Below are 16,667 nucleotides of genomic sequence, written 5' to 3' on the forward strand. Positions count from 1 at the left end.
TCTTAATTTCTGTGGCATACAAAAAAAATTTCAAGCTGGCAGAGGTGGTAATCTCGATCAAAAACTAACACAATATGAATCCAAAGGGATCTCCTATCTCCATACCGTACAAACTGAAGGATTAAACAAAGAGCTGGGATTATCATGTTTCCTGTGATATCATGCGCAAGCATACTTGTCTTTCATAAGAGCCTAAAATAAATGATAGAGCTTTGAGATGATGTCTGCTACTAGCGGATTGTTTAGAAATATACTCAATTATATTACAACTGTTCTGTCTGAAATATATCTGTAACATTTATGTAATGCCTTTGAGGTTTTTTGATTAAGTTAATTTGCTAACAGACTGTTCTGATTTGTTTCTAATTGTGTAGAGATCACCCTGCTTGGCGTATATTTTCTTACTGTAAGAGGAGTGTCCTTGTGATCCCATATAGAAAGCGACGAAACAGGTCGCCCTCCTTAATATAAACTGATAAAGTATAAGAACACGCACCCTCCAGGTGATTTACTGCAGCGTCAGGCATTGCAGGTTCAGGAGTGTACTGCAGTATTTAGAAAACACAGCAGTGTAAGTCAGGATGGCCGAGCGGTCTAAGGCGCTGCGTTCAGGTCGCAGTCTCTCTGGAGGCGTGGGTTCGAATCCCACTTCTGACAAATCCATTTTGTTCATTTATTTGTTAAAACATGCATCAAATGCTTGGTATTTTGAAGGCGTCCAATTGCCTTTGCATTACTTTGAATGTATCATTGTTCAGTTTAACATGAGAATAATTTCACGCGTATGGCCGGTTAGTTCAGTCGGTTAGAGCATGGTGCTAATAATGCCAAGGTCGTGGGTTCGATCCCCGTACAGGCCATGACTTTTCTTCTTTAAATAAACCACATCAGCAGTAATGCTGTAGATGATAAAAACATACTTTTGTAATCCTTTTTAATGTGTGACTCAAAACTTAAGGTAGAATCAAAAATAATACCCAAATGTCTCACTTCAGACTTAAAACTGGGAGTTAACCCCCCCCAATGTGAGGGATTGTGAAGTACAGTCAAATAGATTTGCATTATTCTGTAAATATGTTTTTGAATATATTCATATATCAAGTAAACATGTCTTTATTATTATAATGAAAACACATTACACGTGACCACACTTCTGTAACTAAAAGACAATAAAAACAGACATTCCCATACAGGGAGTCAAAACCGGGCTGCTTGGGTGAAAACTGGGAATCCTAACAGCTAGACCATAGAGCTGTGCGATAAAATCACAGACATGCAACAGTAGCTAGTATACAGGACAATGACTGATAATTAAATGAAGCGCTAAAACTGATCTTTTATTACAAACAAGGTAGAAATGCAAGCAACCTGCAAGCCATTTATATTTATTCTCAAATAAGACAACTTTCGTTGTTAAAAAAGACCTCCCTTTGTGCTTCTCTGAACAGATGCAATGGAGGGCGCACTGGAGTTTTTCAGTCTGGGGAATATTACAAATTAACAGACTGTACTTTAAAATACACATGTATTTTAGTTATATTACAGTCTGGTAACGCACAGAGGACTAATACAGGAGGCTGTACAAAAAGTGCAAAATAAAACACAATACCACAAACTATAAATCAAAGGTGCCGTGCAGACAGCAGGCTTGGCAGGCCCCGTTGCTGCCCTTCCCCTCAAACAAGCCTAGCAGGAAACAAGTCTCAATCAAGTGCCCGTCTGTAAACATTAAATAAATCCAACAAATTAACTGCAAAACAACACAAAATTAACCTATTCCCACAAATAAACCACACCAACACTCTTTTACCATTGTGCAGAATTCGCACTGCCACACTCCATAATTCAGAGTATTTCTCTAAATAATCTCACAGCTAATTCTTTACAAATTAATCATTTCTGTTTCCCCCGAGTGCTAAGTAATGTGGCGTTATAGTTTCTAACCATTAATGAATTTTAGAAATCATTTAAAATAGTCTGCCCCTCAAACAGTTTTAAATATAATTTAGATTTATATGGCAGTTAGTATATAAATGAATTTCGAAAACGGGTCGCATTTTGTAATTTAAACAGGTATGAGCTACCAAAACGTATTTTTGTTTCATATGGTTATTAATGTATTTATTTGATTAAACTTTAATCGAGGCTTTCATTTTATCTTCTTGAAGTCACCACAGCGCCTCGCGCCGCTCGGAACTTTCGCATTTTTAAATCCTAACGGTCTCTGCTCAGCTGAGTGGAACGTTCAGGAGCCGGTTGCCTAGCAGCGTCTCCCCCTCTTCTCTGCCCCGCCCTCTCTCCCTCTCTCGCTGCACAGGCTGGGAGTTCAGATTTAGCTTCGTTATATTATAGAGCGCAATTCTTTACTAACTTTTACAAATGAGCTGATTAGAGGCTTCGTGTTTTCAAGATGGTTCAGGTGCAGCCGGGCAGACTGACTGGAGCATCATTACAGGATACCGCACTGCGCTCGGCTTTGTGTGGCGGCTGATACACAAAATAACGAACGACTGTTAAAGAAATCCCATGTGTTGCTTTGTAATGCTAAATATGGATCTGTTATTCAAAGTATTATCTACAGTTAATAATTCAGCTATATTCATATTCAGAATGTAATACAGTATTAAGACAGGTTCCAGTAATAGAAATCAATGTTCATTGACCATTCCCATACATTCTCTATATGTTTCCACATTGTGGTTGCAATCCACAGGCACAAGGGGCTCAGTGATGTTAACAACTAGAGCCCACAATTAACCAATATATTTAATGTAAAGAAATGGTTCATGTCTTTCTTTCTCATAGCTGCTTCTGTGTGTATACACCAGTGCTATTTATTGTGTGTAATTACCCGTCTTGTCTAAGAATGTGCAGATTATATATAAAAAGATATTTATGAGAGAGTGGCTGGCGATGAGGGCTCTCCCGTGTGATAGTTGACCGCGACGGTAAAACTACTAGACAGTTACGATTGCGCATTAATGAGCGAGTATAAAAGTTACATTGGGAGTAAAGATATTCATTCACCACTATCTAGACATTTTGTAGATGCCAAACATTCAGCTTCAGATCTTAAATTATGTGGCATACAAAAAAAATTTCAAGCTGGCAGAGGTGGTAATCTCGATCAAAAACTAACACAATGTGAATCCAAAGGGATCTCCTATCTCCATACCGTACAAACTGAAGGATTAAACAAAGAGCTAGGATTATCATGTTTCCTGTGATATAATGCGCAAGCATACTTGTCTTTCATAAGAGCTTAAAATAAATGATAGAGCTTTGAGATGATGTCTTTTAGCGGATTGTTTAGAAATATACTCAATTATTACAAACATTCTGTCTGAAATATATCTGTAACATTTATGTAATGCCTTTGAGGTTTTTTGTTTAAGTTAATTTGCTAACAGACTGTTCTGATTTGTTTCTAAGCTGTGAGAGAACCCCCCTCTCAGAGGTGCATTGCTGTGATGCGGAGGTGTGCTGCACATGCAGGAGACCATGCAGGACTGCACTGGAGCTGATGCTGGAATGCGGGCGGTGTGGGGAATGGTTCCATGGCCAGTGCCAAGATCTCCAGCCAGGTGACCTCATGAGTATGGAGGAGTACAGGTGCTCCATTTGCAGAGTTACTCATGTTTAAGTATGGCAAGTACAGGTGTAACAGAGTTATTATTCTTCATCAAGCAACATTACTGTAATTTACAGCTATTTCCATCTGTACAGTAGGGCATTGGGAATGAGGCTCATTATCTTCACAAACTACTTGTTTTCAAGATGATTTTTTGTTCAGCAGACCCTGATTCTGCATTGAGACCTGTTGATTTGGAGAAATATTGTAGATGCTTTAGAACTTTCATTTTTAATTGGTAATGTAGTCTTAGTTTCAGAGCTACTGAATTATTCCCTGACTTAAGTATTTCCAGGGCAGAGATATCCAAAGTAAACTGGATGTCAGTTATAACAGCCACCTTGTTTAATGTAGTTATTCTGACCCAGCTGGGGAGGTGCTGATTCACTGTATTGAATTGAAATTGTGCCAAATAAGGTGTGTGTAACATGATACAAAAGTACAGTAGATGTAATTCTGACGTAATAAACAACTTCACATTTTACATGGACATGTTTCAGACAGTATATGTGATGCTTCAATTTCAAATTCGATTTCCATTCCTGTTAATTGATATTATTCAATTACATGCTGTAAAAGTTAAGAGTATGAAATGTCATGTGATTCACTGGTAAAACATGTCACTAATTTTGGTGATGTCATTTTTAGACAGCAGTCTCTTTAAAGTCCTTCTTTTTTGTGGGTTATGTGAGAATGCATTTTAAAGTTCTGTTAACCCTGCTGCTAACACCCCACTCCATAGGGCAGGACCTTGACGTGGTGAGGGGGCTTCTACCAAAGCTGAGCTACAGGAATTTTTTTTTTTTTTCACTACTGCTTACTCATTAAGTCCTGGACAGCACTTTACAATGGAAATATGCAATCTGATCATGTACTTCTCTTATTGTGAAGAATACAGAAAATAAAGTTTGTTACATTTTTCAACATGTTGCGCCTTTTTTTGTGAATGTGTTTCTGGTTCTGACTTCTTTCCACCTGATACACAGCTCTCTACAATGATGGCGTTCAGGTTTCTGCTGCCATGCTGTGCTCTGTTAAGGGTTCAGCAGCACTAAAGCTGGACAGCGCAGATCTAGATTGACTTCTACTCTAGCATTTACACAAGTCTGATATCCTGTATGCTTAGTTAGTTAAGAGCCTGAATTATACACACTAAAGACAGGGACTATATGTAGTGGTTAACAATCACATTGCTTCTACTTCCAAAGTTGTACTTTTGAGTGTTAGACGTTCTTACTACATGTCTAACCCATCGGTGGTGTTCAAACAAAGCAGAGTGTTACACTGGGAAAGGGCCATACCTATCAGTAAATATTTTAAATTCATGTGGGAAGATTTAAATATGCTGCGTATTTGCGCAATGGTAACCTTACATAATTACGTTTTTATTAATGGCACTTTCTTAAGGACAGTAATCAGAGCGATGATACAAGACCAGAGCCAATAAAACTGTTATTTCGCTTTCCTTTCACTACCATATTCTATTGTGCTTGCTCAGAATATGCGTGAATCCTGAAAACGTCTTATAATATGTGAACAAAGCCAGCAGCCACTTTATTGATCACCCTGTGGATTAACCGCGTTTGGAACACAGATGATTGTGTTAAACATGGTAATAGACTTTCAATGTACACGTTTTAGAGCTAAACGTTTGTTGAGACCGTTCAAGCGCTGCACTTTCAGGCAGCCGGTAGCAGTGTTTACCTATTTCCTGGATGTTTGCCTTTTGCTCTTACTGTGGAAAGAATAAAAAATGAAAGTAAGCAAAACCATTTCTTCAGAAGCGCATTTAGGAGAAAACTTGAGACTCCAAACACGTTTGTAAAGGCATCGGATTCTATTAGGGCGTTTCCGAGCTGTTAAACCTTTATCATTATATACAGGCAAAGAACTCTGTCAAGCTGAAATAGCTCAGTTGGGAGAGCGTTAGACTGAAGATCTAAAGGTCCCTGGTTCAATCCTGGGTTTTGGCAAGACAAGGCTTCTTTTTCTATTAATATCTTGAAACAGAGCAAATTCTTCCCTTCAGTGTAATTGGAGCAAATAACAACGTGTTATAGTACCGTTTTCTAACGTCAGTAAGAAATAAAAAAAGCATCGTCCCTGGGTGGGCTTGAACCACCAACCTTTAGGAAAATAGCCGATTGCGCCACAGAGACCAAACTGCTATGGTGAGCAACAAGGCGAGATGCTGCAGAACGTGATCCAGGGAGCAGAACTCAGCCCAACCTGAGACCACATCTAAGAAGAAAGCAACATGGGGCAGGAAAGTCTATGTAATCCATTATGGCAGCACAACATACCTCGTGTTTGTTAGATAACTCCCAAATATTTATGATTCAAATGGGAATCTTATTCATCAGATTATAAGCACACATTTGATATACTTTACACTGGAAAACAAACTATAGTGACAAACTATAATTGCAAAGCACTGCTGCTTTTTCAATGACTGGTTGAAACTGTCAAACTGATTGAAAACATGGAACACATTCATTGCGATGGGTTTGATACTGATAGGCTTACATAACAGCTATTGTGTATAGAAAATGTCACATGCACAGAAATGAACACGGGCGGTCTTTATAAAGGGCTGACTCGTTTAAATGTTCGAGAGATCCAAGTGTACTGGACAAATCTATTGGACTTTTGTCCATGTCGTAATTGTGCCGCCTATGACAATGCGTTTAAAACTAAGCTGTACAACAAAAAGAGAACAGCATCTTACAAGTGATCACATGTGCTTCAACTCCTGTCATTTATTTGATTTCTTGTCCTTGCCACTTGCAACATGTTGGTAAAACTACTAGACAGTTCCGATTGCGCATTAATGAGCGAGTATAAAAGTTACACTGAGAGAAAAGATATTCATTCACCACTATCTAGACACTTTGTAGATGCCAAACATTCAGTTTCAGATCTTAAATTATGTGGTAAAATATTTCAAGCTGGCTGAGGTGATAATCTCAATCAAAAACTATCACAATGTGAATCCAAAGGGATCTCCTATCTCCATACGATACAAACTGAAGGATTAAATGAAGAGCTAGGATTATCATGTTTCCTGTGATATAATGCGCAAGCATACTTGTCTTTCATAAGAGCTTACAATAAATGATAGAGCTTTGAGATGATGTCTGTTACTAGCGGATTGTTTAGAAATATACTCAATTATGTTACAACTGTTCTGTCTGAAATATATCTGTAACATTTATGTAATGCCTTTGAGGTTTTTTGATTAAGTTAATTTGCTAACAGACTGTTCTGATTTGTTTCTAATTGTGTAGCGATCACTCTGTTTGGCGTATATTTTCTTTCTGTAAGAGGAGTGTCCTTGTGATCCCATATAGAAAGCGACGAAACAGGTCGCCCTCCTTAATATAAACCGATAAAGTATAAGAACACGCACCCCCCAGGTGATTTACTGCAGCGTCAGGCATTGCAGGTTCAGGAGTGCACTGCAGTATTTAGAAAGCACATCTGAGTGAGTCAGTATGGCTGAACGGTCTAAGGCGCTGTATTCAGGTCATAGTCTCTCTGGAGGCGTGGGTTTGAATCTCACTTCTGACAAATCCTTTCTGTTCGTTTAATTCTTAAAACATCCACCGAATGCTTGGTAATTTGAATGCCTCTATAATTATGCCTTTGCATTACTTTGAATGTGTTTTTGTTGTTTAACACGAGAACATCTTGGTAATCGTGTCCACAGGACGTGTTTATCTCGGGTTTTTTTGTAAAAAAAAAAAAAAAAAAAAAAAAAAAACTTTACCTGTGTGGCCGGTTAGCTCAGTTGGTTACAGCAGGGTACTAATAACACCAAGGTCCCAGGTTCAATCCCTGTGCAGGCTATGACCTTTCTTCTTGTTGTTTAAATAAACCACACCCACAGTAATGCTGTAGATGGCAGTATAGGCTAAATAATGAACCGAAATCAAATGCCTTTGTGAAACTCTATCAGATTTCTGCAAGGCAATCACACGTGGAAAATGTAAATACAATATACTTTCTGTCAGCGTTCGTAATAATGAATACATCTTTCTTTAAAAAAAACACGTAGCTATTTCACTGATCTTTTCAAAACACCCATACACAAAAACAAAGTAGATCTTTATTTCAACTGAAAAACAGACCTGCTTCATCATGGCTGCTTCCCCAGCACTTGGGCAGGCTGAGTCTAGCGTGAGCGGACATTGCAGATAACAAGATCTGCTAAATATCACACACTTAGCAAAAATAAAAAGATAATTACATTTATTTTTTTAATAATGTTTCACACCATATGGGATTCACAATGCCTGGCATAGGAAACCAGTACCTTATCCATTAGGCCACTAGGTCTGACGCAACAAACTTGTTTGATAGTACTAAAGAAAGTGGGAACAATAGTATCGTGGTTTACCACGTCTAACCCATCGGTGGTGGTCAAACAAAGCCGAGTGTTACACTGGGAAAGGGCTGTGCCTGTCAGTAAGCATTTTACATTCACGTGGGAAGATTTAAAATATGCTGCGTATTTGCGCAATGGTTACCTTACATAATTACGTTTTTATTAATGGCACTTTCTTAAGGACAGTAATCAGAGCGATGATACAAGACCAGAGCCAATACACCTGTTATTTCGCTTTCCTTTCACTACCATATTCTAGTGTGCTTGTTCAGAATATGCGTGAATCCTGAAAGCGTCTTGTTAATATGTGAACAAAGCCAGCAGCCACTTTATTGATCACCCTGTGGATTAACCGCTTTTGGAATACAGATGAGTGTGTAAAGATTGGTAATAGACTTTCAATGGACACATTTTAGACAGTTCAACGTGCGTGGGTGGTTTAATTTCCAAATTTTGCCTTTTTTTCGTGGCTCAACATATATATATATCTGATATATATATATAAGTCTTAATGTTTCTCTTCCTCTTTTAAAATGCAGGACTATCCCTTTAAGGCACAGAGTTAAAAGAGAGTGCATCAGAACAGGTTCAGCAGAGCACGAATATCTCTGGATAGAGAAAGAGCTGTGTGGAAGCACCGGGTGCGCAGATTTTCTGGGAAACCTGAAAAGAGAAATAGCGGGGGTGTATACTTTCACGTAATAAAGGTATGATAATGTGAATCTGTTTCTTACAGAGGCCGTTACCACCCTCTTGCTCTGTATAAGATTGTTCACCTATCTTTAAAACAAAACCCTACTTCTATCTTTACCTGCTCTATTCATTTGTACCCTTCCCTTGTGTTACCTCTCTCTCAAATCCTTCTTTCTTACTAATTTTGGTGAATAAACCGAGACCCTGAAAAGAACCACAGACCCTGTGTGAGTGTGTTCAAAGAAAGAGTGTGTGGGGGAGGGGAAGAAGGGAGAGAAAAAAAATAAATTCTCTGCTGTATGAAGATATCACCTGCCGTGACCCGAATTCAAACCGGGGTTGTTGCTGCCACAACGCAAAGTACTAACCACTATACGATCACGGCCAACTACCGAGAAGCTGGTGCGGGCGCTCATGCTCAGCTGGGCGCTCCGTGTTACAAACTGCAGAACAATGAGTAGCAGCTAGAGGGCTGAATCGGCCCAGGTCTGGAACAGAGCAGGTCAAAACCCCCGTGTCACCTCAGTGCTTTGAGCATCTATGAGAGACACACGGTGTAGAAGCGTTGGTGATGTTGTGGTGAGCTGTGTCTTCCAAGCAATTCGCCCGAGTTCTAGTCCTTGCCTCCGCGAAAGTTTTGCAATTTCCGCTTTCTTTCTTTAAAGATTAGAATGAAGCTAAATGCATTTCCCCACTACTTTGATTTACACGCGCAATTTCTTTATTCTTCAAACTGCAGTAGTCGTGATACTATCTGGTATCACTATGATTTGATAGTATATGATGTGCATTACCGCATTAAGCCCCATGAAAAAATTGTTTATTTTAGATTATACTTTGATAATGAGCTGTGGGGAAAACTTCAAATATCGATATTAAGTTTGAGCTGAAAGATTAACCTTCTAAGGATCGATGGCTTCCTGTTGTTAGCCCTGCTACATAAAAAACAAGAAATAAACGCGTTGCAGTTACGTGCCTTGTAAAATGGAATATATTGACATCGAATTGTATGCTTGTTTTTGGTTGTTTTAGACTACACACCAAAACAATCACATGCGTTAACAAAATAAACAGTGTTGTATAAAGTAGAGAAACTCTAAGCTGAATAGTTTTATAGTCTGTTGCGTCAGAATTCTGTTTAACGCTTAAGCACTTGCTTTGCAGTTTCAACAAAGACTGCAGTTCTGGTTTAACCATCGTGCAATCAGCCCTTGGTTGCTCTGATATTGTTGTTCATGGAATTTGAGCGCGATTAGCCACAATACAGGAATTGGAAAAGTTTAATACAAAATAATTTTTAAAAAGGGCTCGTGCGGGATTTGAACCCATGACCTCTCACACCCTAAGCGAGAATCATACCCCTAGACCAACGAGCAAGCTGTTTGCAGTGTTTTGGTCCACCGAGTTTCCAAAGAAGTGCAGACCTAGCTGTCCTGTTATGAGGGATACGTTTTTATATTGGGTCTACCTGTCTTGGAGACCACAGTAATTTTGCCGTCACTCCGAGCTGTGTGCTATTGGCTGTTAGGGGCGCCTGACTGCTTTTAACTGGTGACTAGCATTTCTATGGGTATCGAGAGTCTGTCGCTATAAACGAGGAAAGTAGTTTAGGTGGGATTTCGTTTTGATATGTTTGGAATGGCTCAGTTAGTCAGCATGTACTTCAAAATGGAAATTGAAAAAAAGGAGACTGGGTTTCGTTGTTTTGCAAAGGCTGCACTGCAATGTTTGCTCACAGGAGCAGTCCCACTACTGAGCGACACGGGGGTTTTGACCTGCTCCGTTCCCGACCTGGGCCGGTTCACCCCTCGTTAGACGACCTGGCATTCACGAGCTCCCCCAGAAATGCCATGTCGATGCCGTGCTTAGTGCGGACTCCCGATCGACACAGCCCGTTGCAGCACAGAGCTCCCGAGCTCAAACGATCCGCCAGCCTCAACCTCCCCATGTAGCTGGGATTACAGGCACACGCCACGGCGCCCGGCATGAGTGCGAGCGGATAGAAGGTAATTCAAATCCCTATTCTGAACTCCCAGCGAGAAGAGTGCTGTTTTCCACTGACGTGGCAGCTTTTAATGCCGATTGCATTAAAAGCATTGCCGGGTCCTGTTGTATTGTAAAAGATTGTGGCCAGATACGTGAATTGGAAGAGTGTTAAGTAAAACATGTGTGTATCCCAGTTTTCGTGCTGTGGATGTTAAAAAGGCAATATAATAAGAATAGCATCTTAAAAAAAAGGATGCGTTGGCGAGTATTAAGCCCCCCTCCTCTGAGGTGTCAGCACCATTCCGCACCGGCAGACAGAACGGATCAATCTGCACTTATTCTGCTACCAGGGAGCGTCACGCGTTGGTCGCCAGAAATAGCAATAGATTGCTTGTTGGTCTAGGGGTATGAATGTCATTTTGGGTGCGAGAGGACCAGGGATTAAATCACGAACGAGGCCTTTTTTTAAATTGTTTTGTACTACAGTCGGGACAGTTTAAGTCAAACAAATCCCAGACAGCACATCATCTGGAGAGCACGGTGCAAGAGGAGGAGTGTTCCTATACTATGTTTAACCTGAGTGAACACAGTGTAGAGCCAATGTATGCCAGTATCAAGGTTAACAATAAAGAGCTTAAAATGGAGATTGATACAGGAGCCTCAGCATCTGTCATAAGTGAGCACACTTACCGTGAAACCTGGAGTTCCAGTCAGGCACCAGCACTTACAGAGACGCAAGGATTGCTGCGTACATACACTGGAGAACCGATCAGACTGTTAGGAGCACTGGATGTTGACGTGAAATACAAAAATCAACGAGCCAGATTACCACTTCTAGTAGTTAAAGGTGCAGGCCCAAGCCTCCTGGGACACAACTGGCTAAAGAAAATAAAGCTTGACTGGGGGGAAATAAAGCACATTCAGGCAGCCAAGTACCAGGATGTTCTGCAAAGTTATCAAGATGTGTTCAAAGATGACGTGTTCAAAGATGAGCTGGGCACACTTCGTGGAGAGACTGTTCAGTTGGTTGTGGACTCTCAAGTTCCACCCAGTTTTTTTAAACCCAGGCCAGTACCATATGCAATGAAGGGCAAGGTTGAAGAAGAGCTGGACAGGTTGCAGCATGCAAGGATCATTGAACCTGTTCAGATTTCATGCTGGGCAGCGCCAATTGTGCCAATACTCAAAAGTGATGGGACGGTTCACATTTGTGGAGATTATAAATTGACCATAAACCAGGTATCAAAGCTGGACGCTTATCCTTTGCCACGCTTTGAGGACCTTTTTACAACACTAGCTGGGGGGAAATCTTTTATGAAGCTTGACATGAGCCATGCCTACCAGCAGTTGTTGTTGGATGAGGGGTCAAAGCAGTATGTCGCCGTCAACACGCACCGGGGTCTGTTCAAGTACAATCGCTTACCATTTGGAGTGGCGTCCGCACCAGCGATTTTTCAGAGGACAATTGACAACCTCTTTCAAGGCATACCACACGTTGCTGTCTATCTAGATGATATATTGATAACTGGAACCAGTGAAGCAGAGCACTTGGACAATCTGGGGCAAGTGTTAAAAAGACTGTCTGAAGCAGGACTTCAAAAAGCGCACTTTCCAAGCACCGAGTGTGACTTACGTAGGACACCAGATCACTGTCCAAGGATGACGCCTCATGGAAGAGAAAGTGAGAGCTATCAAAGCAGCTCCACCTCCAAGAAATGTGCCAGAACTGAAGTCAATTCTGGGTATGGTCAGTTACTATGGGAAGTTTTTGCCAGACTTGTCAACAGTACTAGCACCACTGTACCAGCTGTTGCATAAACACATTCCATGGCACTGGAGGACAGCCCAAGACAAAGCCTTCAGTGAGGTCAAAGAACTGCCACAGTCAGCATGCTTACTTGTCCATTTTGACCCAAAGAAGGAGCTTAGTCTTTCCTGTGATGCCTCTCCATATGGCGTGGGAGCCGTACTGTCTCATCTGATGGAAGATGGATCACAATAACCTGTGGGTTTTGTATCACATACACTTACCGTGGTAGAGAAAGGCTACTCCCAGCTCGATAAGGAAGGGCTAGAAATTGTGTTTGGTGTGAAGAAATTTCAGCAGTGCTTGTATGGTAGGCCGTTTACCATTTGCTCAGACCATAAGCCTTTAATGAGCTTATTTAATTCAAAAGCCATCTCACCCATGGCTTCAGCACGAATACAACGCTGGGCACTTACTTTATCAGCCTACCAGTATACAATTGTGTATAAGGCTGGCAAGGACAATGCTAACGCCGATGCCCTGAGCCGCTTGCCCCTGCCAGACAAACCTGCCTGCACACCGTTACCTGGGGATACCATATTCTTGATGGAACGACTGTCAGGGTCACCGGTGAATGCAAAACAGATCAAGCTGTGGACAGAGCGGGATCCAGTGATGTCCCGAGTGAAGAAATTCCTTCTACATGGTTGGCCAAACAAGGTAGAAGATGGGGAATTAAAGCCTTACGACATACGTAAGGATGAGTTGAGGATGCAATACGGGTGCATATTGTGGGGATCACGCGCAGTGGTACCACCTCCAGGGCGCACACTGATCATGAATGATCTGCATGAAGCTCACCCTGGCATTTCACGCATGAAAAGCTTAGCCCAAAGTTTTGTGTGGTGGCCAAGCATGAATAAAAGCCTAGAGGAAAAGGTCAAGTTCTGCGAAGAGTGCCAAAGTAGCTGGAAGACAGCAGCACAGGCCCCGTTACACCCCTGGGAATGGCCAGAACGCGCTTGGTCCAGGCTGCATATAGACTTTGCTGGACCTTTCATGGGTTACATGTTCCTAGTCATTGTAGACTCTTATTCGAAATGGATAGATGTACATCCAATGAACTGCATTACCGCTCAAACCACCATTGAAAAGTTGTGTCAGGTTTTTGCGACCCATGGTTTACCTGACGTGGTTATCACAGACAATGGCACAACATTTACAGGGACAATGTTTCACGAGTTTATGCAGAAAAATGGAATCCGACATGTACAGACCGCACCGTACCATCCATCTTCAAATGGTCTGGCGGAGAGAGCTGTACAGACCATCAAGGATGGATTGAAGAGGATGTCTAGTGGGACTGTTGAAACTAAATTGGCAAGTTTACTGTTTAAATACAGGATAACCCCCCAAACGACTACAGGACTTTCACCTGCTGAATTACTGATGGGGAGGAAGCTGAGATCACATTTAGATTTGCTACAGCCAGACATCAGAGCTAGAGTGGAGTCGAAACAAGCGAAGCAGAAAGATTTGCATGACCAGCATGCCAAGTCCAGAGACTTCAATTCTAGTGACTGTGTCAAAATCCGCAATTTTAGCAAGAGTCCACTCTGGGTCCCTGGAGTGCTTGTGAATAAGAGTGGACCAGTTTCTTTTATTCTGAAGCTGTCGGATGGACATGTCATTCGAAGACATCAGGACCACATCTGTATTCGCTTCGGTTCTGACCCTACGATCATTGCAACAGCTATGGCGTCAAGAGCTGTGGACACTACTAAGTCGGCAGACCAGGACAAAATATCTGAGGGACCAGATATCTTGGATACAGAGGTTGCAGAAACAACACCAGGAATGGAGTTGTCCAGGAGTTCACCACCCGCACCGCTGCCTCCTCCGGTGACCCCGGCCCCAGTTCCTGCAGAGGTTACCATCCCAGTCTCCAAGGACACAAGAGTTGGTGTACGACGTTCAGAGCGCCGTGGCAAACCTCCAGTAAGACTGGACTTGTAATTTTGTCCTTAGCACTAGACTTCTAAGAAAGCACAGTTATTCTTTAGTTTAAAAAAAAGAAAGAAAGAAAAACACTACAGACCATATAATGGATAGGTTTATTTGTATTTAGCATTAAGCTTAAAGGGAGAGGAGTGTTGTAACTGTTTATTTGGTCCTTGTAAACAATTCGTACTTTGAGTAGCACCACCCCCTAGCCTTTGTTATAATACCTCATTAGCATAGACCACGGCTGATTAGAAAATGGCGCTGATACACGGTGACTGTACTAACATCGTTGAGAGTTGTTTATTCTAATAAAATACTTGAAAGATTCACCCCTTGCTTTCTTCTCAAGTTACCACAATAAGTAAGAGCGAGTTTGACTAAGAGCAGTTCAAATGCACAGTACATATTTGCTAATAGGTGCTATTGTAGCGTCAGAGTGGCTCATATCATTCTGTGTATGAAATGAACAGAAATTGAATTTACAGAGGGGGTCCTAAGCCAGTCTCTGTGTCTACTTGGTTTCTTTTCACAAACTCCCCCACTGACAAAGAATGCTTTTAAAAAGAGTCATAAACTAAATACTGAACACGGGGTGTATCTTCAGCAGCGCTGATTAAATCCTGTGCGCCAGTCCGTGTCTTTCAAAAGCTCCGTCAAGTTGCCCCCCTTCCCCCCCAAACAGCACAAACGTTGAGTCATATCATTATGTTCTGCCAGTTTGTGCCACTGCAGTTTTTAAGATATTAACAACTATTTTTTTAGGGGCATGACGTCTCTCTGCCCCTTATAGTAATGGGATTGATCCAAACTTGTCTCATTTATTGTGCCAGTTTGTGCCGTTGAAACTATCGTTTGTGCAGCTATGGTTTTTATGATAAACGATTGTTTTGTAGAGGAGTTATGTTGTCCTGTTTTTTTTGCCCAGTTCGCTCCTCTGGCAGATTAGCTGTACCCCCTCCGCTCCCCCGCCTCCAGAGCCATTCCTTCACCCTCGCCCCTCGGTGCTGGCACGACCTGCTCACGGATATCAGGACTGCCCGGTCCCTGACCACCTTCCAGCACTTCCTCAAGACACCCTGTTCAGACAGCCTCTGTAACCCTAATGAACTGCTTCACACCTTGCTGTATCCAACTACTGCTCTTAGTTATAACTACTCACTGTATCTTGTACTTGATTTTACTCAGGGTTTCATTCCAACCGAGCTCTCAATTACAGAATGAGACCCGGAAGTGAACTGATAATGTGCTTAATCAGACCCTTGTTTTCAGCTCTTGAACAGTTGCAGATGTCAAGTTAGTCGTAACATTCGATAAGTAACTGCAACTGTTTAAGAGCTGAAAATAAGTAAAAAGATCCAATTAAGCAAATTATTAGTTTAATTCCGGATCTAGTTCAGTAATTGAGCCACAGGGGGATCTCAGGGCCGAGTTTGAGAAGCCCTGGTCTAGAGCCTCACAGCGCACCCAAGGAGTGGTGATTCTATCTCATGATAATACACACACCCTGTCATGTATTACTGCTTCATTAATGCAGTCATTAGCGTTATATTATGTTTATATACACTCTCTATTGATTTAGATATTCGGGTTGGATACCGCGGAATCGTTATTGCGAAGCCAGCGGAACTGCAGCGTTTCTCTGACCCGGCGAAGGAAGCGTTTGTCCTGGATAACCACTCCCGTGATGAGCGGCGCTGCCATGACAACCTATCAAATCACCCGCACAAGTTAGAGCACTTTGAGGCATTTTGGTAATACAGGATTAATGTTTAGTTTCCTCAAAATAACATCAATAAGATTGAGCTGAGCTGCCAGTGATAAACAAACCCTCAAATATCAGAGAATAGATACAGAATAGATACAGAGACAAGCCGTGGCACCAGCAAGAGGGGACAATGAAAGCGCCAGTTAAACTTTAAATAAATAAATAAATAACGACATCAAACAAAAACACATGTGGGTATATATTAATAAAAACAATCTATACCTCCATAATTCTGAGTATTTATCTAAATAATCTCACAGCTAATTGTTTACAAATGAATCATTTCTATATTTCTCGAGTGCTAAGTAATGTGGCGTTATAGTTTCTTAACATTAATGAATTTTAGAAATCATCTATGCTAGTCTGCCCCTCAAACAGTTTTAAATATAATTTTGATTTATATGGCAGTTAGTATATAAATGAATTTCGAAAACGGGTCGCATTTTGTAATTTA

The 16,667-nt window shown here is 41.3% G+C and overlaps 3 non-coding genes across 3 annotated transcripts; all 3 read left to right on the forward strand.

Moving 5' to 3' along the window:
• Positions 1-575: 575 nt before the first annotated feature.
• On the forward strand, positions 576-657 carry trnal-cag. Its single transcript has one exon. It is a non-coding gene; the product is annotated as a tRNA-Leu (tRNA).
• A 129-nt stretch (positions 658-786) lies between these two features.
• Positions 787-860, forward strand: trnai-aau. Its single transcript has one exon. It is a non-coding gene; the product is annotated as a tRNA-Ile (tRNA).
• A 4,671-nt stretch (positions 861-5,531) lies between these two features.
• Positions 5,532-5,604, forward strand: trnaf-gaa. Its single transcript has one exon. It is a non-coding gene; the product is annotated as a tRNA-Phe (tRNA).
• Positions 5,605-16,667: the final 11,063 nt, after the last annotated feature.

This window comes from Polyodon spathula, unplaced genomic scaffold, assembly GCF_017654505.1.
Source record: "Polyodon spathula isolate WHYD16114869_AA unplaced genomic scaffold, ASM1765450v1 scaffolds_2780, whole genome shotgun sequence".
Classification (NCBI taxonomy): Eukaryota; Metazoa; Chordata; class Actinopteri; order Acipenseriformes; family Polyodontidae; genus Polyodon; species Polyodon spathula.